Genomic DNA, 19,242 nt, shown 5'->3' with positions numbered 1-19,242 from the left:
TCAGTCTGGAAAGGAATGCAAATCCTGTTATACATCTTTTTCATCTCGGTGAGGTTGCGGTGGCAGCACTCGCCAGCTCCGAGGTGCTGTGCATTTTAACCATCCTACAGAGGCACACACTTGGCTGAGGTGTGTCAGATGTGTCAGCAAAGCCACCAGAACCCTCAGTGCTGAGCCAAATCCAGCCATCCCTGGGCAGACTGATGGAGCCCCTGTGGCCTGATGTACCATCAGTTGCGTGGTCTGTCATGTTCACCCTTTTTGGAGCGTTTCCTTGTTATGTATCCCATTGCTCCTGCTTCCAGGAGCCTCTGAAGGTCAGTGGGAATTGGATTTGACCCAGGCTCTCACCTGGGGTTTCTGGTTGCAGCTCTGGAAAGGGAACACAGCAAGCCCAGCATTTCCAGCTCGCTGTTTCACAGGGGGATGCCAAGTGTTGTTTTTCTCTCTCAACTTCATATCCAGTGAAAGCATTTGCCACTTTGGGTAAGTCCATGTTTCTGGTTTTAGAGGGATGAGGTTCCTAAATCCCTACTCTAATGCAAGCTTCCACTTTGCTATACACCATATCCTAGTTGTGTGTAAATTGTACTCAATGTTAACTCAAAGATCAGGTAAAAACAAACATGTACAAGATGTCCACTCCAGAACATGAAGTAGTGTCACCTTCCCCTGAACACATCCTGACAACCTCACTGGAGGTTTTACTCCCTAGCAGGTCCAAATCAAAGCATTACTCTTCTTTACTGGGCATGACAAATTCTCATCCTGATGCTGGCAAAATTAAATTGAAACTAAGAAATTGAGGCACAAGTTGAAATAAGAAACTCCCCAGGGTCATGCAGGATTTCTGAACCTGGATAACTGAACCAAAACAAGTCCAATTCTTCTATTTTTCTGTCTTCCATCCCAACACTCTTTTCTAGCTGGTCCTTCCAGGTTCTCATGAGCATCTCCCTCCTTCCTGGTCCTGGGCAGTAGGTGTCAAACCTTGAATCCTCTGTGTGCCACGCTGTAGACACTGCTGCTGTTCCCTGCTTCTACCACAAAGTAACCTGAGTAAAGAAGTTGGGGAGCTCGGGGCAGCTCCAAGGGCAGGAAAAGAGACTCATTTCTCACTCCGTGTCCCTAATGGATCCTAAGTGTAGTATAGACATGAGTGTCAATGCCCTTTTACACAGAAAGTAGAGAATGAATTCCAAACAGTACTGGAGACAGCTGACCCTTTTAGCACAATGCTTAAATATTCTAGTGCCGTGCCAAGGCAGCATGTGCAGAGTAAATATTTTAATCCCTAATTAATCACTTTGGTTAGATTGGTAAAACAGAAGTCTAATGAAAATAATTTGAAATTTCCTTCATGAATAATTGCATTGTTCAGGGGATTCTGGGAAGAGTCAACTGGCTGACCTTCCATTCTTGAGCTGCTCTATTGCTATGAGGCTTAATTTGTGTCCTTCAACCCTTTTCAGTCACCGTCACAAGATTAGAAATACCTTTCATGCAGTTTAGCAGCAACTATGCAAAAGGACAGTGCAGTCAGCAGAGAGGTAAGAAATTAGCACATGCTTCCCTGTGGTGAAACACATACAGTACAGCACATAGGACAGGGGCAAAGCTTCTTTTCCACTCCCTGTCCCTTTATTCTGTCCTGAACATGATGGATTGCGTTGTTTATTGAAGTATTCGTGGCCATTTTTAATTAGAGATGTGAGGTCTGCCAGGGCTTTGGGTATTTGCAGGATTGCAAAAGAATTTGCTTGTTGTTACATCCTGGTGACTGGCACCACAGTTGGTCCCGTGGTTCCAGGGGAATTTATTTCCTCCTGCAGGTCCTATCTTTCCGGTGGCCCAGTGTTAGGCACCAGTCCTGTCTGGACAGGGTGGGTTGGTTTGTAGGACCAAGCCTGACTGGTGCAGTGAGGGCAGAATCAACACCCTCCCCACTCACTCCAGCTTGCTTTTCTCTACAGACAGGCTGCAGTTTGCTGTGCAGGGAGGATTTAAGCACAGCAAGGTCTGTGGTTCTTCCACAGGCTTTTTCACCCTTGTGAAAAAATACACATTAGGACCATCCTCAGTCTCAGTACAGTTTTTCCTGTTCTTGATGGCTGCAACGAAGGGTTGTGCAGCTGGGAATGTTCATGAGAACAAGTTATGTTGTGCAGGCAAGGGTTTAAAAACACATTGTAAACTGATGGACTTGTGAGTATCTTTTCCTGGGGGGCTCATTCCACAAGTTGTTGTGGAGAAGAGCTGCAGCTGGAAGGTTTTATCGCTGTGGATCTGCAAATAATGTGTCTGCTAAAGGTAGAGCCTTAGTGGAAAGGCAGTGGCATCAGACACTACAAAACTGTGGGGGTTTTCTATGGTTTTTTGTAGAGTGGCTTCTTAGAATCATAGAATATCCTGAGTTGGAAGAGACCCATGAGGATCTTCGAGTCCAGCTCCTGACTCTGCATGGGACAGCTCCAAAAATTCTTGTCCAGGATGGTATATTCAGCCTTTGAAGTGGCCTCTAAAGCCCATGGGATTTATGTGAGCGTGCAGGTGAGGGCTTTACTTTGCCTGCAGTAGTGTTGGAGGACAGGGAGTGGGATTTGGGCTGTGTTAGGTGCCTGCTCTGGATGCTGCTCATCCACAGCAGTTGGGTTGGGCATCATTTGATCCCAACTCAACCCCAAACTGGGCTGTGTGCTCCTCAGAGCCTGTGGCTGAGAGCACCAGTGGAGAAAAGCAGGATGGGGAGGAGAAGGAGCACAGGGGCAAAGAGGATGGGCAGGAGCATCATTGATAGGGGCTGGATTTCAGACTTAGGGGGTGAGTAGGATGTGGGGGAGCAACCGTGTCATACGTAGTTCAGAGAGGTAATGCAAAGGTTTTACAAGAAATTGGTCATGAAATATGGGGCAGGAGGATTGTTAAGGGTGAGGTGGCTTGATTTGGGAGTTGGGTGTCTAGAGGTGAGGAGTAGAGCTATGGATATGGGTCAGGGTACTGCATTGCAAGAGAGAAAAGTGTGGTAGAAAATGATTTCTGGGGCCAGGAAACACTTCTGTACTCGCCAGATCCTCTACCGAGATGGGGCTGTGTGTGAGCACAGCTCTGAACAGGGGCTGGTGAAAAACTCCACAAGAGAGCATTTTCTGTCTATCGAGAGAATGATTTTTGACACACGCAAACAATTTTAAACCTTTGATTTTTCCTTTAGAGGACAAATAGTAGTCACTGTTCTCATGCTAGAAGAAGAGCCAAACTTCTAGCAATGATTATCACTTCATAGCATCTTGCAATCACCACTTTCATTTGTGAGGGTTTTGGTTTTTTTTGCTCCAACATTCACTATTTTACTTTTCTATTCGTCTGCGCAGTTGTTGCTTATCAGCCACGGAAATTTACAGATATTAAATTAGCTACAGGAGGGCTCTGATATTGTTCCCTCAATGCTAGAGAAACCTATTGAGAACTGAAGGAAAAATTATTAATGAAAACTGAATGAGAAGGCTATAAAGTTCAAACAAAGTGTGTTCCCTACCTCCCAAGATCTGGATGCATGCAAAATTTCATGAAAATTACTCATAAAATGGCATATCGTGTTTTGCTTCTTGAGCCAAAAGCATTGTTAAAATATTTTCTTTCAGTGCAAAATATATTGGATGATAATGATAATTAATGTGCTGAACCATTTAACAAGGAGATAATAAAGGATATGGAGGGTTTATTATAAAAATGTGACCCTCACCACAGGACTTGAACTTGCTGCTTTTGACAACATAAAGCAAAGTTTCTACACTGTAGGCTAGAAAATGTCCTCTCCAGTTGAGGTGCAGATCATAAGAGAGTGTCATGAAAATGAACCTTGGTTTTATGTGCTGAAAAAATGGTGTGGGGAAAGAGACTAAATCTGTGTCTTCAGTGATAGGACAAATATTCAGCAATTTGGGGGTTTAGGGTGATTATGTCTGGACCAAAATGAGGCTAAATTCTAAGGTCTTAACCTCTCCACTGTGACACTGATGCTCAGGATGGTGTGGTCTTTTTATGTGATCATAAACCAAAGCTAAATAAAACCAAGTCCCGCTTGTGAAGGAAACAGTACAGAGACATCTTTCAAGCTTTTGGATGCGTGGGAGCTGCCTACAGACTTCCAGGACAAATGGTAGTGGGAGCCTGAAGGGCAGAAGAGGAGACTCAGTCCTCAGTGTGCAGTAAATCAGCCTTTATTTTAAACCTGTGCCTGGTTTCAGTGTCATCTCATGGTGGATTCTGCACATTGCCCATTAAGCAGGACATGGGCAGTCTGGAAGTTCAAGGGGAAAGTAAAGAAAAACAAGGTTAAAATACATCTGCCCGTGGGCAGAGCCTGACAGGAGGAGTCAGAAGCTTCTGAGTCTTTGGGCTTGCTGGGGAGAACTGAGATTTGCTTCCTAAACTCAGATTTCCCCCAAGAAACAAACAAACAAAAATATACTGAAAAATTAAAAATATTCCGATTCCTTTGCAGTTCTCTCATATATTATTATTTTGACGCAAAGGATGTAAGAGAGACAACAGATAAAGTTGTTTTTTACAGGCCGGATTTCCCAGGTCATGCCTTTGCTCTATATTGAAGGAAAATATCTAGAAGTTGCTCAATTTAGCCACAACATCTGAACCAAAATGACAGTGAATCCAGGAGGCTGCAATCAGCTTCCAAACCCACCCTGCATTATGATCTGAGGATGGACAAACCTGCACCCATCCAGAAGACAGAACTGAGCATCCACAAGCCCAGAATACTGACCCAGCACAAACAAAGGTGGACCTGATCAACACAGACACAGGGAGAACCAAGCCCTGACCTGAAAATCAGACCGAATGCCATTGCTAAGACTGGAGAGGCCGGAGCCTTGTCCAGAATATTGAACAGAGCACGGAGAGCACTGAAACCCATCTGAAAGCCTGGGTGAAATCCAGACAACAGTTCTGCAAATTAAAAACTGGCATGGCAGAGAGTTACAGTCAGAAACTACGAAGGCAGGGGAGATTGGATGCAGCCTGCTGACTCCAACTCGCTGCTCAGAGTTCCGAGCGCGCCGCTTTAATTGAAAGCGGGAGCGTCCGTGGCAAAAGGTTGGGAAGTTCCTGCTCTAATTGACTCTTTTTCTGGGGTTATCCGTGGCAAAGTACGAGCCAGGTCCCAGCACCAGGAGTCAATCCTCCCCCACCATTAATTACTTGGGTTGCATTTCTTAATCAGCGGCGCTGGGATCTATCAGAGAGATCCCTGGCGCTGCGCCAGCACCGCCGCTCCGGCGAGATAAAACACACGGGGAAGGGGAAGGGGAGGAGGGCAAACTCTGCTTGTTATTTCTTCTCCCTTTGATGCTGAATGAGTTTGGGGTTTCTGACACAGACCTTTCTGTGCAGCTCCTTTCTTTAACAGAGACACGGGGCTGTTGTCCTCGTGGCTTCTGGTTGTTCCTTTAATTGACCTTCCAGCATCTGGGGGGTTTGTGATGGAAATGAGCCGGTTCCTGCCAATGGCTGTGTCTGGGCACTTTTCTGCCCCAAATGCCATCTAACCTCAGATCTTGATGTAGCTGTAAATCAAGGCGAAGGTGAGAACAGGAACTCCTCCACTCTAATTCTCAGCTATCCCTGCCCCTGGAAGGGGGGTTGGAACAATCTTTAAGGTCCTTTCCAACCCGAAACATTCTATGATTCTCTCTGCCTACAATGCTTGCCCTGCAACAGCTGGAAGTGAGATTCCATCTGCACCTGCACATTTAATGGAAAATTGGGATCTTCATAACCAGAAAAGTAAGTCACAGACCTGGAAAGGCAGGCTTGGAGAGTCCAGGTACCAGCAGGGCAGCGGGAGGGGAGCAATTTTTGCCTTGAAGCACAGAGCCTTCTTGTCCTGCCTTACTCAAGGCTGCTGCCCAGAAGTTTTCTCTGGATTCTTCATCCCATTTTCATCCCCTTGCCCCACTACACTTTTTTTTCAACTGAAGACTTAACAGTTTTGTCCGCTACAAGTTAAGCAAGGGGCTACCAACCTACTCCATGCAACTTCTCACCAGACATCTAGGGATTGAAGGGGATGGAAGAAAAGATTTTATGACTCTGTGTTGCACTTCTGTAGTGGGGAAGAGGATGAAACCAGAAGTTGTCCTTTGCCATCATGCTCCTGGGAATCATAGTTGGTTGGACAGGGTTAATGGTTGGACTCCATGATCTTAGAGGTCCTTTCCAACTTAAATGATTTTATGATTCTAAGGGAGGTTTCATAGAATCATCCAATGGCCTGGGTTGAAATGCATCTTAGAGATCATTCACTTCCAACCTCCCTGCTGTCTATAAGGATGCTTTTCACAAGACCAGGTTGCTCAGAGCTCCATCAAACCTGGACCTGAACACCTCCAAGGATGAGGCAACCACAGCTTCTCTGGGCAACCTGTGCCAGGGCCTAACCACCCTCACAGGCAGGAATTTCTTCCTAACATCCAATCTTACTCTGCCCTCTGTCAGTGTGAAACCATTGCCCCTTGCACTGTCACTTCAGGCCCTCATCCACAGTCTCTCTCCAGCTCTCTTGGAGCACCTTTAGGCTCTGGAAGGAGGTTTCTATCAGGGAAGGCTCCTTGCTTGGATCAAGCAGGTCACGTCCCCTCCGCTGCCATTTGCTTTGTTGAAGGGAGGATGAAAACCAAGCATGGCTTGTTCCAGCTTTTTGATCTCTCAGATTATGTTGTCCCACCGTGAGACCAGTCAAGGGGGAGAGGAAGGGCCAACCCAGAACAATCACAGCACATTTACTGTAAGGGATTACAGGTTTTTTTCTTGGAAATCTCACAACTGACTTTTAATTAAGTTCTTCCAAACCCAGCAAACGCACGAGGCATTAGAGAGGGGAAGGGTACGTGTGCGCGCGTGCGTTTGCTGGATGGGGTTTTTACAAGTTTTGATTCACCTAATGAAAATTTACTTGGCTGTCCCCACTAAAATAGGCTGTAGCCAAGCTTCTGGTGGGCTAATACCCCGGAGGGTGGCCGTGGAATCACACACTCATGCCACGTGGTCATAACGGGCAAGAGAGTCGGATTTCTCTGCTAACAACCCTACAGACTATGCAAAATGTGAAAAAAGGTATAAAACTAGTAAGATACATATATTTCTAAGACCTCCCATGACTTAGTTGCATTATTTCTTTCAATATACCCTTTGGATTACTGACGGCATCTCTGCTTTATACAGTCCCTGGCACTGTGGGACCTTCCTCACCGCCAAAACCCCAAAAGGTGCTGGTTTTGTTACCTCTGGTGCTTGTAGAACGTGTTATCTGAAACCACCTCTTCCTCAGCAGGATATTTTCTGAGTAGGTCGCTCAGCACCTCTGCAAAATGTGTGTTTCATTTGTCTGCACGGGGGTTGCTAATCAAGGATGTCATGAGCTCTCAATGAAACAAAGTCTTTGGACGTGGGGACCCAGAAAAATGGACACAGTGTACTCGCAAAATGTTCTTAGGAGCACATGTGAATTTCTTTGCACTCAAATTAAGCAGGATTAAAGCAGCTAAACTGTTGTTGCTCAGTTCTCTTGGATCATGTGACAAAGCCTGAATCGCTTTTAGTCACTGGTATAGGCCTAAGTCAGTCCCTTGATCTCCAAATTAATTTTTGAATTGAATGATTGTGTGGGGTTTTTTTGTCCTAATTGAGTCTTCAAGTGAAAAATGCTTAGCAAACAGATGGAAAACTGAGGACAAAAGGCTCTATTATGTAATAAAAAAAAGGGAGAGTTCACTACCACAGTTTGAAATTAGTACTTGGAGGCTCTATTTATTTATTTTTTTTCCCTTCATAAAATCCCAAACAGTAAGCGATATGCAGAGTGTTTGGCACAGCTTGGGGGAAAACCATGGAAAAGGAAGAAGGCAGCTCCAGTAACAGACAGTACAAAGCATCTGAGTAATTTATTGATCCACTCCTCATTTTTCTTTCATTGATATGGCAGAAGCAACAATTTTCCCAGGAAGGAAAAGGTTTCAAGTGGTAGCAGCACAAAGCTTGAAGGTAGTTCATGTGTGTGTGTGTTCCTGAAAATCCCCATCCCCTGGGAAATGCACTGGATTGTTTCGAGTTCTGTGGGACCCTTGGGGCACCCTGGGGTGTTCTTGATGTTCCCCAAACACTGGGAATTAACTCCCTACAGGTCTGGCTGTAAGTTAACGAGCTTTAAAGTTATACTGAGGTCTGTATGAGGTCAGGATGCTGCTGTAGGACACACTCCACATACGTTGCATCCCAAAATTTTAATTTTCCATGGCAAAATGAAGGGTGGCAGAGGGTGAGCACTGCAGGCAGCTGGGCTGGTGAACAGAGTTTGGTGTCAATCTCGTGTGTCTTTGCTGCTGTTTTTAGTTTGAGGGGGGTGCTTTTTCTTTTACCTTTGAGGTGCTGAAGAAAGGTACTTCAAACCAATGTATTTTCTCAGTGATTTTCTTTCTGCCAAACTTCTTCTTCCCAAAATATCAAGTTTGGCCTAAGGAAAGAGTTGGTCCTGGGCCACCTGAGACAGCAGGGGACTGAAAGGAGAGGGAAATAGCTGAAGCTTCTTCAGTGTGCTCTCTTTTATTCCCAAGTGCAGAGTTAATTAATATCCCTCTCTGCTAATGAGCAGGAGTAAATGGGGTTTATTGACAAATACTGAGTAAGTGGGATTTACTGATGACTACTGAGGTCCAATTAGTAATCCAGGTTAAAATAGGCCACCATTTATCCAGCTGTCTCCTCCACATACAGTTAGGAGGTGACATTGCTCCTCACCCATAAAATCCTTGCTGTTGCTCACCGTAGTTTAACACAAAGCTCATCACTTTAGTTGTGCTTGTGCCAATTATTTTCAATGATTAGGGCACATGCATTTGCTAACTCTTTACTTCCTGTTGTCCTGGAAACTGAATATTTTTAAAGCTATCCCAAGTATCATTGCTTGACAGAAAAAAAGGGAGAAACCACCCAAATAGTAATTGATGTTTGGCCATGATTATGGGAAGACCATCAGCTCTGCTGAGGTGCAAAAGCAACCAGCACCAACAAGAAAGCAAAGAGTTGCCTTTTTATACCTTCTAGGGGCTGTTGCCACATTTAGTGGGAGTTTCAGAGTTTTGTGGTTGGATGGAGCTTGGACAGAAACCATTGTTTGTGATGGGCTCTTCCATGGCCCTGCATGGTTTGGCCCATATATGTGTGTATGTGATCCATGGAGCTGTTGTGTTCACCTGGGATTGTCAGATTGCTCATAAATACTGTGCAAAAGGGTTTGATTCTGCTTATTCCAAGTGTCCTCAAATTTTGTGGCATAGTTTGTTGATGAATAATGGAAAGAGCCTGGCTAAGTGTGTTCATATTTGTAAGAAGGGGATGCTGTGAAGCATCTGGAATCTTCACAGAAACCTGCATGGTATCAAGTCCTTCTGCTGGCCCTCATGTCAGTGTTAGCATTTCTCTCTCATTTGGATCTTGTCCTGCTCCAGTTGGAGCAAAGGGATAGTTCTTGCAAACAGAGAGGGAGCAGGAGGATCTGGACTACAAACTCTAAAAGGGAAAAAAATTGAGAGAAGAGTAACTGCAAACAGAACAAGTAACTTCAACTTCTTTCATCAGGTGAAAATGTGGCACTGAGTTCAGAACAAATAGGATCTGGCTTTGTTCAGGCAATTAAAGTGACAGAAGGCAGGGTTAGATGAGATATCAGGAAGAAATTCTTCCCTGTGAGGGTGGGGAGGCCCTGGCACAGGTTGCCCAGAGAAACTGTGGCTGCCCCATCCCTGGAAGTGTCCAAGGCCAGGTTGAATGGGGCTTGGAGCAACCTGGTCTAGTGGAAGGTGTCCCTGCCTTCCACTGCTTCCTGCCAGGGGATTGGAACAAGATGATCTTTAAGATCCCTTCCAACCCAAACCTTTCTTTGGTTCTTTGATTCTGATTAGTGAAAACGGGATATCAGCAGAATGGGAGAGACCTGTTGGGTCTGACTCTTTAGTGGGATATTTCCATGGGCCCAGGGCTATAGTGGTACTTGTGGATGGTCCATATTGGACTGTTTCCATGCACCAGGAAGACCAACAGCGTGGGACGCTTCCCACAGCAGGTGTCTCCCTTCCAGGCTGAGCTGGGCACATGGGAGCCCAGTGGGTTTGCAATGCCACCATTAACAGGTGCCACTCAGCAGAGCAGAACCACAAAACCAGCTCTGCTCCCTCTCTGGGCTGCTGCTCCAAATCAGAACCTGCAAATCAACTCTCCCTAGTTTCCATTATTTTCCTGAATTAGAAGTTTGGGGAAGGCTTATTCTCATCTTGCCTGAAATAGCAGCACATGAGCTGGGCAGGAGCAGGTCTAACCTTTCAGCAGAGTTCAGGCCCTGCAACGTCAGCGATTGTTTCTTGCCATCACAGTGTAAAACCCTTTTCCCTTTCACTTCACATCATTTCTTTCTGCAGGACGCTTTCAGTGCAGATAATGCACACCGAGGTACAATGCAGCCAGTTGTCTGAGAAAAGAAACCCAGTTTTCTTCTAGTGGGTGGTAGGTAAGAATTACTAATCCAATCTGCTTGAGTTAACGCAAAACAAGGATTAGGGTAAAGTTCCCGAATATGTTAATCTTCCTTTATAGAGGCAAACTTTAGCACCGCTATCAACCCCGTGGTTTACAGTTCATGGGAACAATGAACCAATTAAACTGGAGCAGAAAAAAAAAATCTTGCACAAGTTTTCTGATTGTTACCTAATACTTTGAATTCTTTTGATTCTTAATTATTTGCCACTGTGTCATAGATGGGGGGGGGGGGAATAAAACGTTGTTTATTATTCATTAGGCTGTTTCTAAACATATCCATAATTAACTGCATCTTATTGTAGCTGTTCTTTTCATCTCTCCCTTTATGAAAGTGGGTATTAAATGACATGTAAGGGCCTGAATAACTGATATAATTGTTGGCAGTGCAAATGGATGGTTTTCTGGAATGGTTGTGCCTATTCATAGTCAACTAGTCTTGAAAAAAACCCAGCTTATATGAAGAAAAAAAAAAGGGTGAATTCAGAACCATTTCTCTTAGATTTTGGGAGAGAAAGATCACCCTATTTCATTTTTTATAATGAACACTTGCAACATGCGGCTTTACAAAACCAAGCTCATTTGGAAAAGTCTTAAATGCTGCTCAAGTCCTGTTGATATCCAAAATATTCTTATTTATTGCTGGATCATATTCGCTGCTCTTACTTACAGCAATCCACACAAATTGGAAAATTCTACTGTGTATTCTGGGTTTTCTTCTGCCTTTCAGATTTCTGACTGGGGAACAGAGAGAAAGGAGGATAATTGGACTTACTGTTTGAGACAGAAATGTCAAGGATTTCCTTTTAAATGCTAAAGGGTCTATTCTCCTGTCAATACCTGCATGTGGCTCTTGGGCACATCAATTAGAGAAATGTAGTCCTAAAGCAAATGTTACACTACAGGATTGCAGCAGCTTCTGTGCTGGTGGATCAGAAAAGGCAGTTTGATTTCAGAGTACTAATGTAGATGTTTTACCTAACCAGCCTTTGATCCTGGCAATAAGCAGACAGCAGGGTTGTCTTTGCAACATCACTATGTACCTGTGTTTGTTACAGATGGAATCCCACTGCAATCCAATGGAAACGCTGTTTCTGGGAGATTCTGATGTCACCACCACTTCTGAGAACCTCACTAATTATCGAGGATTCAATTGGCCCTTAAAAAGTAGGGAAGTAACCCTCTACCAAATACATTTTTGTGTACGATTCCACAACCAAAATTCCAATGCAATGTGCTTTATTAAAAAAAAAAACTTGGGAGGAGACATGCTGGACACAGGATGCAATGAATATTGCAATCCAAGCTCCAGTTTGGTCTATTAGGTCACATTTATAATGTTCTGAGTAAAGAGAATTGCAGTTTAAGGAATACAAAAGGGCACAGCAGGTCAGAGTACAGTCTGAGTTGTGAAAGGCTTATTTTATTTCATAAAAATTCAGTCACCTTTCACATTCCCTTGGTGAAAAGGGGACTCTTGTACAAGGCACTGAACTGACCCACTCTTGCTGGAGTTAAACTTCTCAGCAGGGAGCAAGGACTCCTCTGGGGCAGTGACTCAGTGTCTGCTTTTCAGTCCTTTTGTTCTGTTCCTTTTATTTCTGCTTTTCACCTGAGAGGAGCAGACAGCTCAGCTATCACCCTCCTCGGGACCGGTTGCTCCATGTATTGACCCTCCAATTCATCTCTGTGCCCCCCTCTATCCAGCAAAAACATATGGAAAAGTGCAAGTGAGGCTGGGGGGCTTTTATGGACCGACATGGTGGCATAAGAATGTTTGATGCTCAGTGCATCATCACCTTCCAGCACAGATAATCATAGAACCCTTTAGATTGGAAAAGAAGTCTCAGATTGTCAAGCCCAACTGTTCCCCCAGCACTACCAAGCCACCACTGACCCATGTCCCCAGGTGCCACATCCACATGTCTTTTAAATCCCTTCGGGAATGGTGACTCCTCCACTGCCCTGAGCAGCCTTTTCCAGTGCTTGACAACCCTTTCTGTGAAAGATATTTTCTCCCAGTATCCAACCTAAACCTCCCCCGGCACAACTTGAGGCCATTTCCTCTTGTCCTATCACTTCTTACTTGGGAGAAGAGACCAACACTGATAATAAGGGACTCCTTACATGGACTTTATTAGAAACAAAGTGAACCAAAGTCTCAAACGCAGCCAGGACGTCTCTCCCAGTTTCCAGTGCAATTGCTATTTTCTGAGAGTTGAGAGAAGCACTTGGCTGAGGGGTGACAGGTTAAGTGTGGTCTGTCTGCGGGCCAGAGACTCCGAGGTGTAAACTGGGAGCGCTCCCAAGATGCCATGTTACATCTTCTGGAGAGCTGCCCCGCTCCGTCAGGCTCTGCCACGCCAGGGCCCCATCCTGTGAGCTCTGGAGCAGCCCCACGGCTGCTTGGAGCCAGGGGGAACAGATGGCACTCAGCACTTGGCAGCACTAGACCCCCAAATCCCAGGTCCTGGGTCTTTTTTTTTTCTTTTTTTTACCTAACCACCAAAAATCTCTTTCAGTTCACAAGTGGCGAAGCAGCAGCAAAAACAAGGTGGAGCGAGAGGCGCCGGGCAAACTTGGTTTGCTGCTTCAATAAATTCCCAAAAGTAGCAGGTCTTCTTTGCAAGTCCCCCAGTGCACAGCAGAAATAGTCCAAGTTTGAGGCTGGGGGACTTTTCAAGCTCGTTTCCCTGCTGTGGCACATAAGGGACAGACAAAAACCCCTTTCTGTAGCCTCCGCTGGCTGCGACATTTGTTGGTGTCTGTGGATCTCATTCACAGCGCTTTGTGCAACACTCGTACTAATGTAACTGTATTGTGGCAGGAGACTGCAGAGGGCAGAGGATCACTCACTCGAAAACATGACCTTTTAATTTAAACAAAAGACTCGAAAAAATGAAAGTGGGTCTTAAATGCAGTTTAATCAGTCAGGCGAAAGATGTCTAATGAAGCTGCCAGACAGATTTGTAGCCAGACTGTCACTTTACCCATCATGTTTACAGCCTCCAGTGGCGAGATTAGGACTGGGTGAAGGCACAGTCTATCCAAATTTCCCCAGTCTGCTCCTCTACCATGTCTGTTAAGTTTTGACAATTTGACAAATTATTTTGTTGTGTTGTCTCTAGACCTGGAGGAGCTGAGCACGTTGCTCCCACCTTGGAGCGCAGCTGATGGAGGGACGAGAGACCCAAAGGGATCCTGTGATGCTACAGAATCAAGGTAAACCCTCTTAGACTTTCTTCTTTATGACGTTTTCCTCTGAAGTGATCAGTGCTAAACCACCTGTCTCTTGAATAAGGACAGCTGAAAAGTTTCAGAGCAAATTTTAACCTCTTGATTGCCTCTGCTGTGGATCGATGGGTTTTTTTCTTACTGGGATCTCTATTTTTTTCCTTAAAGCTGCTGGGACACTGCGGTGACGAATAGGGCAGTTGTGGAAACCTCTAGGCGGTTGTTGCTGTATTAGAAGATGCCTACACCAAGACAGGACCTGCTTTAATGAGAATCAAGCTAGAAAACTTCCCCAGAGCTAAAATTCCCAGCTATGGAACCATCACGGCAGTGTCGATCACGCACTTCTCACCAACACCAAATTGGTTCTGTTTTGAATTTGTGGATGTACAATTGTTATTCCTTTAGCAGGGAATATTTGCTACTTAAGAACTTTTTCGTGGCTGCCTGTTGTAGAAGCCAACCCCTCTGTTTATCCACAGGCTAAGCGGGGCTCAGACGTGCAGCGTCTGAGCTCCCCGCACAGCCATGTCCGTGAACTTAGGCTGGAAGGGGAGGAATTGCCACTCCAGAAGATGAGAGGGGATTCATTTTCCATGCTAGCTCTTTCCTGGGGGGCTTTGCCAAGAAGAGAAGAACCACTCACAGTTTCCTGTCTTTCCACCATTTATTTTTTTTTAAAGAACTTCAAAGTTATCGCTCCTGCTTTCTCACCATAATCCCACAAATCCTGATGTATGTCTCCCAGTCCTTTCATGCTAAAAGCACAAGTGTGTGTGTGTGTGTGTGTGTGTGTGTGTTTTGCAGCATTTAGGAGAGTGCAGGCTGTTTTCCCATTTGCATACACACTGTGTCACTAAAAGAGCCAAACCAGGAAAACTGGTTCAAACTCAAACATTTCTTCATTTTTCTCGGGTGCTTCAAAGCCAATTATGATTTAAAAATTCACTTATGTGATGTGATGTCTAATTCTGCTTCAGTGGAACAACACAACAGGACAAAAAATGACTTTTCTAGTGTTCAGGGTTTTTTTTTCCTGCTCCCTTTCCCTAAACACTTTTTTTCCAAGTTTCATGTTTAGCAAAAAAAAACCCTCTGTAATTGTCTTGTCACGACTGTAGTTCTTTCCCCATTCACCGCCACTTTGCAGGGAAGCCCCGGGAAAAGAATTCTCAAAAAATGAAAATTTCATGCTCTCATGTGTCTCTGTGATCTGCAGTGTGTATGATCTCCGGGTGGAAAAACTTCTCCGAAAATAACTGGATTACCCTTGCTCCGACGCCATCTGATGCCTCCTGAGCAGGCACGGCCGCCCGCCTGTGATCTCTCGCCCACCGCAATCGGGGTGACAGGCATCGAGGGGAGGGCCTGCCTGGGACGCCCCCCCGCCCTCACCCTCCCTTTTTGGCACTGGCTGGGGGGATGTGGGGCAGCCCCTCTCGGGGTCTGCACGCCAAGGCTGGAGGAGGAAAAAGCTTCGACCTTTTGCAAACAGGAAACGGCGTCGTTGCTCGAGTCCTTGGGGGGACCTGCAGGTTTCTGCCTCAGGGATGGTTTTCAGGCTTATTTTTGTTGCTGGCCTCCTTCCTACAGGCTTTTTTTTTTTGCTTGGGTTGAGGGGACTGCTTTGCACGATGCGTGCAGTGATGCAGCGTGGGGTACTCCTGTCATCACAACCCTCCCCAGCCATCAGAAAGGCTTCCATGGAGGCTGAGGGCTGGGACCTGCCCCCTTGGGTTGTAAGACCCTCTTTTCTCTTCAGTGTCCAGCCCTGCAGGTGGTATTGCAGCACAAGAAATAAATACTGATTGAGTCCAGAGACCCATTTAGCTTTCCAGAAGTTTTTCTTCTCGTCTTACAAACATTCTTCTGACATGAACACACTCTTTGACTTCGCTGGGACGGGAGCTGCGGATGCAGCCAGAGCCACAGCACTCAGCTTCCTCTTTCCCTGCTGCCCAGTGATTTCATGGCAGGTTTTTCTGCCTTGAAGTAGAAGTGACTTTGTAAGTCCTTGCTCCTGCAATGCCACCCAGCAATGGCACCTGCCAGCCGAGCCAGTGGTGCCCACAGGACAGAACAGTGTGTCCCTCTTTGGCATGGCTGTATCAAGCCCTGACCCACATAAGTAACAGTCCCTGAAGGGCCACCTTGAAAAGGGATTAGGTAGAAATGGGTAGGAAAAACCACTGAGCAGATGATAGCAATAACACATTAGCAGGAGCGGGAAGGCTGGTCCAGTGACTGAACACCAGACTTGGACTCAGGAGATCAAGGTTTAATCCCCCATTCTTCCACAGATGTTGGCAAGTCACTTAATCTCTCTGTGCCTCAGTTCCCCATCTGGAAAAGGAAGATAATGGTAGTTCTTTTGTCTGCACTGTCTTTTTAGATTTCTAAGTTTTCCAGGGCCAAGGATGCTTCTTCAGGAGAGTATACACGGCACCTACCTCTGCAGAGGGAATCCCACTGCAGCCTTCCATGCTAGAAATGATAATTAATAAAAGAAATATCAGTCCTTTAATCATCATGGAACTCATGCTGGTTTGCAAGAAAATTTACAATTAATGCCTGATCAGAGCTTTAATTGAAGTTGAATAAACACTTCATGTAACATAATGGGCATTTCCAGAGAACGTCTTTGTGGAATCTTGGGACTATCCATTTGCATCCTCAGATGACCACAAGAGCCATCCCCATCCTGCAATACTTGAGAGCCGTTTTCAAGCTGGGTGGCAAGGCAGAAGTTGTAGTGAGGGGATTTCAGCTGGTAAGAAACGTCAACAACATCTCTGCCCATGGTCCTTCCCAACCCACTATGGATTCAGAAGAAATCAGAGCAACTCCTGCTGTGGGAATCTCCAATCCCCTTACTTTGGGGGGGTTCTCTTTATCCCTGTTTCTCCATTGCCTGAAAAGCTTGGGCTGAATTATGTTCACAGAATCATGGACTAGTAGAATCTCCTGAGTTGGAAAGGACCCATAAGGATCATCGTATCCAGCTCTTGGTCCTGCATAGGACAACCCAAAGAATCACACCATGTGCCCAAGAGCATTGAATTTAATGCTCTCAGGGTTATCTTTATGTTATACAATTAAAGATAATGTTGTTATTACCCTGGGGGCCTACCACAGCCAAAATCACCCAGCTTACTTTTCAGGAGAAAATTGCCCAAAGTAACTATTTTTGGAACTTTATCTTTGCTGCCATGCCGTGACATGAAAGAAAATGTTTTGAAGACTGTTCACTCTGATTTCCACTGGGAGAGAATTGATATCTGTCCTGATTATACTTAACATCTACTGGAGTCTTCACTGAGGTTAAAAGGAAATTTCAGCAGGTAGGATTATCTCCAACAAGTATTATATCCTGCCAAATTGTGTTTGGATTTTGCTAGACTTATTTATTTGTTTACAACACCCAGGGAAGCAAAGACTTTTTTTCCTGTAAAGAGTTTGACTGTGTTTGAAGACATGGGAACTGTGTTTTTGAGGTGAATCAGACTCAGGTGGACTTTGGGATTTGACATAATATTTATTTACTAACCTCACTCTTCTGCTGGAAGTGCTGTGGCTGTTGTGAGTGATGCTGAGCTATTAGAGGGCTGCAGGAATTTTTTCTGGTGGTATACTTGCCTTTGGACAGTTCAGATGAAGTTTTTGGGTTTAACTAGTTTATGGCTCTTGTCTCAGCTCCAACCTTGCCTCCAGAGCTGTGGGATATCCTGAAATTCCCTCTGCCTTTCTTCTCTCCCTCCATCTAAGTCTTATTCTGTCATCTCCTCTGACTCTCTCCAAGAGCAAGAACCTCAGTGAAAATGCAGGTCAGACTGTGATGCTTTCACTGATGCTTCTACAGACAAACCCTTTGACTTTCATCCATCTCTTAGTTTTACCAGTGCAGGTCTCTTGTGCTTCTCCTTCGTTCATGTCTCTTCCAGCCCTTCCCATCTTGCTGCTCAGGTCCTGGATCCCATTTTACTTAATGAGAAGTAGGGCTCTTAGTAAGCCCTGACCCTCTCAGTCCGTTTTTCTTTTGTCTCTGTCCCTGATGTAGGTCTTCTCTGCTTGTTTTGTGCATCACCAGTGAATGACTCTCATACATTTGTTTTTAAGGGATGATCTGACGGAGAACTGATGCTAAACATCTACATCTAAGCTGCATCTTATACTTCCAAATCCTCTTTTGTTGAACAGGTAAGAAGCTCTGAGGCTGCTACAGTCACAGGATATTCCTAGTGAAGAGGGAAGAGTTGGGGTAAGTGGGTTACATGTCACCATAATGGAGTAAATGCCCTGGAGTGAATATTCTGTGTGTGCACGATAAGCCTTAACTAGCCCTGATTATGTGCATGCTGAAAATAGATGGCAAGAAAATTACAGATATTTTTCTCTTTATTTTTAATTTTCAAGTGTCACCTTTTTTTTTCTCCCCTGTGTCTAATTGCACTGAAATGTGTGTGGAATAGAGTCTTGGTTTACCAGTTGTTCGAAAATATGAAGAAATGAAAAAAGTTGTCTTTGTTCCCCAGTTCTGATGGAAATGCTCTCTCATTTCTTTCACAAAAACCTCTGTCATGCCCCCTGTCCCCAGTAGGTTGTGTTCTTGGCATCCTTCTTGTCCAACAGGGTACTATTTTTGCCATTCTCCATCTCCCTTGTGGCATTAGATTCTTGCCTCTAAATCAAAATAACTGGGGGGGTCTGGGGGTGCTGGGTGTTAATAAATCCTGGAAACATTTCTGGTTTTCCCCCTGAAAATTTTCCACCGAGGAGGGGGATTTCTAAACAGCTGCAATTTATAGTGCTTTGCTGCACGAGGGGTTTTAAAACATCAGATCTATTAGTTCTAGCCAATATAGGCCAAGTTATTCTGAGAGATGAAAATTCTACCTAGATCTTAAATCTTTCCTGGCAGTGACAGATGCCAAAGCCTTTCTGGAAAAAAAAAAATAAAAATACACAATTGTTTTGTCAAAGCTCACTTTATAAATACCTTTTGCTGGAATGATGATGCTTTGTATGAAACACACTGCAGAAAACTGACAGTGAGGATGGAAAACGCTGACCTAGTTTTATCCAGAACAAAAGCAGGATTTATTTTTTTTTGTACAATTTTTCCCCTTTTTCTTTTTCTTTTTTTTTTTTCTCTTTCCTTGTAAGAAAAGAGAGTTCAATAAGTGCTAGGGCTTAGGGACTGCAGAAGCTGGCAGAGGGAAGAAAAGCCAAGCACCTTCATGGTCAAATGTCCACAAGAAATCTTAATAATCCCTCCAGAGCTTTTGGGCACATCAGTGGTGCCGTCTCTGAGGTGTGGGGGGTCTTGGTGCTTTTGATTGTTATAAGAGCATCAGCCTTCAGCCCTGCAAAACACCTTCAGCTTCTGCTCTGAGCTGCAGAGGGATC

This window comes from Pipra filicauda, unplaced genomic scaffold, assembly GCF_003945595.2.
Source record: "Pipra filicauda isolate LSUMZ 115617 unplaced genomic scaffold, ASM394559v2 scaffold508_size1329835_pilon, whole genome shotgun sequence".
In the NCBI taxonomy this organism is placed as follows: domain Eukaryota; kingdom Metazoa; phylum Chordata; class Aves; order Passeriformes; family Pipridae; genus Pipra; species Pipra filicauda.
This window is presented reverse-complemented; position numbering follows the sequence as displayed.